The following is an 8,118-nucleotide window of genomic DNA, read 5'->3' as shown; positions in this document are numbered from 1 at the left end:
AATTAGAAGAGAAAAATGAGCACTGGTAGAGAAGGTGTCATCCAAAGGAGCTATATATTAATGTGTCACTTTGTCAAGACTTTTATAGTTTATCTAATTTTTTAAAAATTTCATATAATTATAAATACATTTATAATTATTACAAAACATTAGCTATATTCTCCGTGTCTTGTACAATACATCCTTAAAAGCCTGTCTTACACCCAGTACCTCCCACTCCCCCATCCCTACATTGCCCCCACTGGTTTGTTCTCTGTATCTGTGAGTCCGCTTCTTTTTTCTTGTTTAACATATATATATATATGTATATGTATATGTGTGTATATATATATAGTATATATATGTATGTATGTATATATATATATATTTTTAGTCACTTAGTCACGTCCGACTCTTTGTGACCTCATGGACTGTAGCCCACCAGGCTCCTCAGTCCATTGACTTTTCCAGGCAGGGATACTAGAGCGGGTTGCCATTTCTTTCTCCAGGGGATCTTCCCAACCTTGGGATCAAACCCAGGTCTCCCACAATGCAAGCAAACTCTTTCCTGTCTGAGCCACCAGGGAAGCCCCATTATATTTTTTACATTCCACATATACCTAACATCTACAGTATTAACCTTTGCTGGACTTAGTTCACTTACTGTATTGACTTTCAAGTCCATCCATGTTCCTGCAAATGAGAAAATTTTGTTCTTTTTTGTAACTCATATATATATATATCATTTGTTTTAAGGAAATTTCTCTATAGTAAAGGGTATCTTTGTAATTAGTATCTGGTGGGAAGATACTTAAGACTATCTAAAAATGTTAAGTTCTCATCATTTGCAATTCTTTTTATTCATTTTTTGGCCTCAGTGCATAGCATGTGGGATCTTTGTGCCCCTTGAAATGGAAGTGCAGCTTCTTAATCACTGGACTGCCAAAGAAATCCCTACAGTTCTTTTTAAAGGTGCTATGTAATGCACACTTTCTACTTTATTCAACAAACGTCAACTATTCACTCATTATGTACAAGCACAGGTCTAAGATACCTGGCTCGGTTAAGTATAGCTCAATGACCTTGCAGGACCTTAGGATCCTCATTTGTGAATTGGGTATGATTAAATTTTACCATTCAGGGCTGCTGAGGCTGGAGGAGGACCATGCTTATGAAAGTGTTCTATAAAGCTAACTGGGGCTTTTCATTCTCTCTTCAAAGCACTCAGCTCTGTCCTCACCTCTGCCTCCTGGCAGTGTCCATTTCCGTTCTGCTTGGAGGTTTCCCTGGTGACTCAGATGATAAATAATCTGCCCAAAATGCAAGAAACCTGCGTTCAGTCCCTGGGTAGGAAAGATCCCCTGGAGAAGGGAATGGATACTGATTCCAGTATTCCTTGCCTGGAGAATTCCAGGGTGAGAGAAGCCTGGTGGGCTACAGTCCATGGGGTCACAAAAAACTGGACATGACTGAGCGACAAACTCTTTCAACACCCTTTTGCATCTATGCCTGCAGGCTTCTGTCTGTCCTCAGTGATCAGACTCCCTCATCCTATTTGCCAAGCCTTACTTATGATGTCACTTAGTAAGTTTTGGATACACAAGGCGAGCCTTGTAGAGACTGACAGTTTCCTCCTAGAGCGTCTGTCTGCAATTTGGGGAGCTGCCTTGTGGTACTGAGTAATGCCTGGGTCCTGCGGATGGCAGGCAGGAGATCCCTTCTCCAATGGCAGAAATAATGGCAGAAGTAGGCATTGGCTTCCTCCAATAGTACTCTGGCCCTTAAAGGGAAACTCTTGAGCTCCAGAGAGTACTGAATAAGCCTGCATGGATACTTGTGTCTTACTGAGAGATCTACACCGGCATGCTTTAAATGAACAACTTCATAATGTGAAAGAATGGACTCACCCCGACCCTGTTAATCCAACAGCACCTTTAATTTGAGAACAGAATTTTAACAAACTAAGAAGGAGGTACAAGTAGCAACGCTCCTGGGATTGCACTTCACCCTTTTTTAAAGGCAGGAAACTTCCATGCTTAACTGGTGGTTTTGTTCTTTTTGTTTATTTACATAAATTGTATAAGATTGTGATGAAGATCAAAAGGGTGAATGAAGGCGCTTTGGAACTCTTACTGGGCCGAGTCAATATGGCTGGGCCCAGTCTGTGCAGTGAGGGCAGCTTTTTAGGAACTGCTTGCCTGGATAGGAACAGGCGGAGTGAAGGTCCCAGCTCCAACATCCACCCAGGCCACCCTCTGCCTTCCTTCAGCCAAGCAGATGAGCCCTTCAAAATAGAGTCCCCCAGACTTCCACGGCAGTCCAGTGGTTAAGACTTTGCCTTCCAATGCAGGGGGTTCGAGTTCGATTCCTGATCACGGATATAGGATCCCACTTGCCTCGAGGCCAAAAAACCAAAACATAAAACAAGCAATATCGTAACAAATTCAGTAAAGATTGTAAAAGTGGTCCACATTTAAAAAGAAAAAAAAACTTAGAAGAAAATTAAAAAAAAAAAAAAAAGTCCCTTAAGTAGGAATCCAGCAGTGTATAGTAGATTACCTCCAGAATCCTGAGTAGTTTCCTCCTTGGCAGGCCACAAGCCAGGTTTCCCAGGCCCATCTCCTACGTGAGGAGCAGGCTGCTGTGGGCTGACTCCTGCCCAACCAGCACCTAAGCAAGAATCAGTAACAGCCGCCCAAGACTGCCGATTTCACTGACCTCTCCTCAGTGGACCCTGGGGAACGTCTTTCTCCTGGAGATCACGGAGGCAGAAGCTCTTCTAGGAACATTCAGATATAAGGGACACCTCCCCACCCTCATCACCCAGGTGATTCTTGTGGCCATGAACCCAAACCATAGTGTGCACATGAATCCCCCTGAGAGTCATGTTCAAATACAGATCCTGATTCAGTAGGTCTGGGGCGAGGCCTGAGACTCTGCATTTCCAACGAGCTCCCAGGAGATGCCAAAGTTGCTGACCACACTTTGAATGAAAAGCTACAAACCACAGGGGGGTGTTGTGAGAACTGAATGAGGGTATGCACAAACTAGGGGCTGCTCTGGTAGTTCAGCTGGTAAAGAATCCACCTGTAATACAGGAGACCCGGTTTGATCCCTGGGCTGGGAAGATCCCCTGGAAAAGGGATAGGCTACCCACTCCAGTATTCTTGGGCTTCCCTAGTGGCTCAGATGGTAAAGAATCAGCCTGCAATGAGGGAGACCTGGGTTCGATCCCTGGGCTGGGAAGATCCCCTGGAGAGGGGCATGGCAACCCACTCCAGTATTCTTGCCTGGAGAATCCCCATGGACAGAGGAGCCTGGCAGGCTAGAGTCCATGGGGTCGCAAAGAGTCGGACACCACTGAGCGGCTAAGCAGAGCACAGCACATGCACAAACTAAACGAATGCCGTAAATGATCTACTACTCCCAAGGTGGGCTTAATAGCCAGCAGGTGGTATTAGTATCACGTCAACCAAACCCCCATTTCACAGAGGAGAAAACAGAAGTTCAGGCAGGTGATGTCTTGCCGAGGCCACACAGCGAAGGATCTGTGATGTCACCACCACACTTAGGTCTGTCTTGATTCCAGAAGCCAAGGTCTTACCCTCTCTAGTATTAGCGTCCTGGGTCTGAGTGGCCCCTTGCAGCCATGTGACCTCAGGCAAGTCCCTTTTCTCTCTGGATCTCATTTCTTTTCATCTAAACAAAATGCTGATCTGCCAAGGATGCCTCATGCCTTTTCCTCAAATGGGAAAACACATGGAAAGGGCTTAGCATGGAGCCTGGGATGGACATGTGTGTGCTTAGCAGTGAGACGCTGTTATAACCACCAGGGGCAAGTTGCTTAACTCTCTGTGCCTCAGTTTCTCTATCACCAAATAGAGCTAATAAGAGTCTTATCTTATTGGGGTGATCATGGTGAATAAACGAGTTCCTGTGGGCTGACCTTAGCACAATGCCCGGTACATGTGTCTACTTCATAAGCAGTTGCTATTATTTTAAATATTCAGAAACCTGTTCCAGGCCAGCATGAGATGATGGGGGATCCCAGCCTCTCACTGGCTGTGGTTCCAGGCCCTGCCTTTGCTACCATTCTGCTTTTATTAGGCCCAGCGTCCTCATCTCAAATCCAGATGAGGAGCTAGAAGGGCGGGCAGGGCCGGGCCTGGCTGGCGGATGGCTGGGAACGCTGCTGGGAGGCCGGTTGGATTTGGGGCCCCACCCCGCCTGCCCTCCCTCGCCTGCAGCGGGCCCAACCGCCACGTCTACACTTGGCTCTGAGGTCCGCACCAAACGCTCCCTCCCACCGTGGCCGCCTCCTCTGGGAAGGTTCAGAGCATTTCTACAGCCTCAGCACTTTTCTGCCCGCCCCAGGGAGGCCAGGCCTGTGTGGAAACTATAAATTGGACACCGCTTACCTGGGAGCCTGCAAAGGGGCCATCCACCCTCCTGTCCAGAGGTCTTCGTGCCTCCAGTGAGGCCTCTTGGGTCCACCAAAGGATTGGTTCAAATTCCAGCCCTACCACCAACATGCTGTGTCAACTTGGGCAAATGACTTCCCCTCTCTGAGCCTCAGTTTCTCTCTTTTATTTAAGATTCATTTATTTTATTTGGCTGTGTCAGGTCTTAATTGCAGCATGCAGGGTCTTCGCTGGGTCATGTGGAATCCTTCATTGGAGCACACGGACTCTCTAGGGTTACGGCGCATTGGCTTACTTGCTCCACAGCGGGTGGAATCTTAATTTCCTGACCAAGGGTCAAACACGTGTCCCCTGCATTGCAAGGAAGATTCTTAACCTCTGGACCACCAGGGCAGTCCCTGAGCCTCAGCTTCTTTATCTGTAAAATGGATATAATCTCAGCACATACCTCTCATGGCTGTGCTGATGATCAATGACTGAATGGCACATACAGGGACTCCATATGTGCTAATTACTACTATTCCACGCTTGGGTGTGCCAGGGAGAAACAAGGATTTGGGGAGGGTGGGGATCTGGGGTACGGAGTAGTTCCACCTCCAAACTGTTGTGTGACCTGAAGCCTGTTCCTTGGCCTCTCCAGGACTGAATACTGACCTAGACCACGAGGTGGGCATCTAGGATTCTGTGACGCTGTGATTCAGCTGCTGTGCTCACAAGCAGTTAAGAAACATGTAAGGCACCACGTGGGCAGAGATCCCAATGGTAGGTGGCAGGGTACGGTGGTTCAGATCAAGGGTTCTGGGTTCTCATCCTGTGCGAGGTGCTGGTGTGACTTGGCCTTGCCGAGCCTGTCTCCTCTTCCATATATGATGGAGTTCTACCTCCCGGGGTTCAAGCCATAAGGTTCGTAGTAAAAATAAAACTGCCACTCATTTATTTTCATGGTTTCAACTCACTGGTCAGCAGTTATACTGGGCCTCTGCGATAAGCCTAGATGACACCAGGCATCAGGGAACTCCCGGAAGTCACAAGAAGTCCAGGCTGGCCCATCCAGAACCCTCTCCTTTGTCCGTGAGGCTGGTCTCCCGGGGTGCATCACAGCCCAGTGGGTGTCTCAGGCCCACTTCTCCTTCCCAGGGCTCACTTGCCTCCCAGTTTCCTACACTGCAGAGTCACTCCTTCCCCATCCCTCAGCACCTGGACCCAGGCCCCCTTCTCCTCCAAGCCCAGACGTTTATCTGACCCAGTCACGCAGAGAACACAACAGCTGGATGACATCACGGAGGAGACAGGCTTGCCAAACTGGTTTGCCAAACAGATCCCCAGCCCCACTCCTGGGGCTGCAGGCCATGACCGTGGCAGCCTCCAGTTCTGCCCAGGAGAAAGAGGGTCACAGCACTTGGGTCCAGCCAACTCCAGCAAGAACCAGTTCTTCTTTTCCAGGTCCCCCACGCTCCAGCCTCTCCTACATGACCTTTCCCCAGCAAAATCCTCAGAGTCCCACCTGCCCTCCTGTCCTCTCATGCTGTACCCCCTCACCACCTCTTCCACATGCCAAACAGCCAGTGAGGGTTCTTTGTCTACAACGTTTATTTATTTATTAAATATTGCTTCTGTTTTATGGTTTTTCTGGCCTCGAGGCATGTGGGATCCTAGCTCCCAGACCAGGGATCAAACCCACACTCCCTTGCGTTGGAAGGCTGCTGGACCACAAAGGAAGTCCCTCTGCAACTTTTAGAATCCAAACACCATCTCTCCCCCTACTCTCATGAGGCAGTGAGACCCCAAGAGCAGGCCCAGCTCTGACCCAGCTCTAACCCCTTCACCCCTCCCAGTGCCCAGCAGCCTCTGGACCTCCGATAGGCCCACAGCCTTGGCCTTGACTGGACTTACAGCCACTTGTGCACACATTCCCAAGGTGGGGTCTCCCTGGAAGTCTTGGAATTGTATGTTGTCTAGTCAATAGAGAGAGGGCTTAGAAAGTTCAGGCCACAACTCCCCCATTGTGCAGATGAGGAAACTGAGGCTCCAAGGGAAAGAAAACTTTGCCTGGGCTGCAGCCGGGTATAAAACCCATCACTCCTCTTGTCTCTTGACCCCAGGACTGGGCTTTCTCTGCAGGACCCCAGATTGGGGGAGGGGAAGCCAGGGAAATGCAGGGATCTGGCACTGCCAGCTTGGTAAAAATATTTATTTTCAGACTCAGAGACTGGAGCAAAATATTACCCTTGGCCCATAAGCTGTTCCAGCCACTCCCCACTCTGCCAGTCCAGAGTTGGACCTAGAGGAATCTGAACCCTTTCTGGGAGGGCCTGAAGTGAGCTGGTCTGAGACCCCCATTTGATAGATGGACCAACTGAAGCCCAGGCCTCCCCAGTATTTACCCTACTCACCTGGCATTCAGGGCCCTTCACAAATGGAAGGTCTTCCATCCCCATTTCCTGCTCTATCCACAGCCTTTCTCGCCTCCGTTTCCCACTTACAAACCTCTGGCCTTATTCACACTGTTCCCTAGCCACTAATACCCTTTCACATCTTTCTCCCTCTTCTCCATGGGATGGATATCTTTGCACCCTTCCTCAAGGATGAGTTTGCAACATCACCTCCTCTAAGAAGTCTTCCACGATTTCCTCAATCCTAGAGGCAGCAAGGTGGACGAAAGAGGCTTTGCCACGGGGCAGAATTCCACTCAGGTCCGAATGGCATTACCAGCTGAATGCCATTCAGCTGAACTGAATGGAAGTTCATTCAGTTCACTTCGGTGAACTTTAGTTTCCCCCTCTGTAGAATCTGGGTTAATACATATCTAGCTCCGTGGTCAATTTGGAACCGGGTAAATCCCATGTCAGGCATGCAACAGGTGCTCCGTAAACACCAGGGTCCTCCTCATGGGACGTTTTGCTCCTTCCTGTACTGTGTCTGCAAGCTTCTCCAGGACCTCACGGGCTGCCCTTTGATCTTTATTTCACCACCATCTCGCCCCGCCCCTTTCAGATGGGAAGGGAAGGCAAGTAAGAATGGAGGAGGACCCCAGCCCTGAGGGCCTGACGGAGGGGCGGGACCCGTGCTTATCTTCAGTATTACTAGGAACTAGTGAGCTCCTGAGTGTCACATAAAGTCCACAAAGAGACTCACCCCGCAGTTTCTCCCTGCTGGGGGTGGGGGGGGGGGAGCGGAGCTAGGACGAAGAAGGTCATTCATTGGAGCAGACAGCCGCCACTCAGGTGGCCTACCTGTGCCCCGCCCCAAGGGACTGTTCCAATGGGCGCGCGAGGTTTGAATAGAACCTAGTTGGCCTTGGAGGGTGCTGATTCCCGTCTTGAAGAATAAAAGGGCATCTAGGTTGGGAATTCCCTGGCTGTCCAATGGTTGGGACTCTGAGCTCTCACTGCCAGAGTGCCCGGGTTTAATTCATGACAGGGGAACTAAGATCCAATAAGTCACGTGGCAAAAAAATAATAATGGTAACAATAAAATAAAGTTTATCTTTAAAAATTACATCTAGTTTAACTAGAGAGATTAGATGCGGCTTGCTCGAATTAAAGCCTCCAAACTGGGCTCTGTTTGCTCCTCCTCCCATGTGACCTTAAGGAGCCTCTTCCCTCTCGGCGCTGTGGTTTTCCCACGTGTAAAATGAGACCACCTCTCAGGAATGTGGGTGTGAAATAGGTTGACGTCTTTAAAAGGGTCTCAGAGTGGAGACTGCCCCTCTGTCTAG

This window comes from Muntiacus reevesi, chromosome 13 (genome assembly GCF_963930625.1).
Source record: "Muntiacus reevesi chromosome 13, mMunRee1.1, whole genome shotgun sequence".
Lineage (NCBI taxonomy): Eukaryota > Metazoa > Chordata > Mammalia > Artiodactyla > Cervidae > Muntiacus > Muntiacus reevesi.
This window is presented reverse-complemented; position numbering follows the sequence as displayed.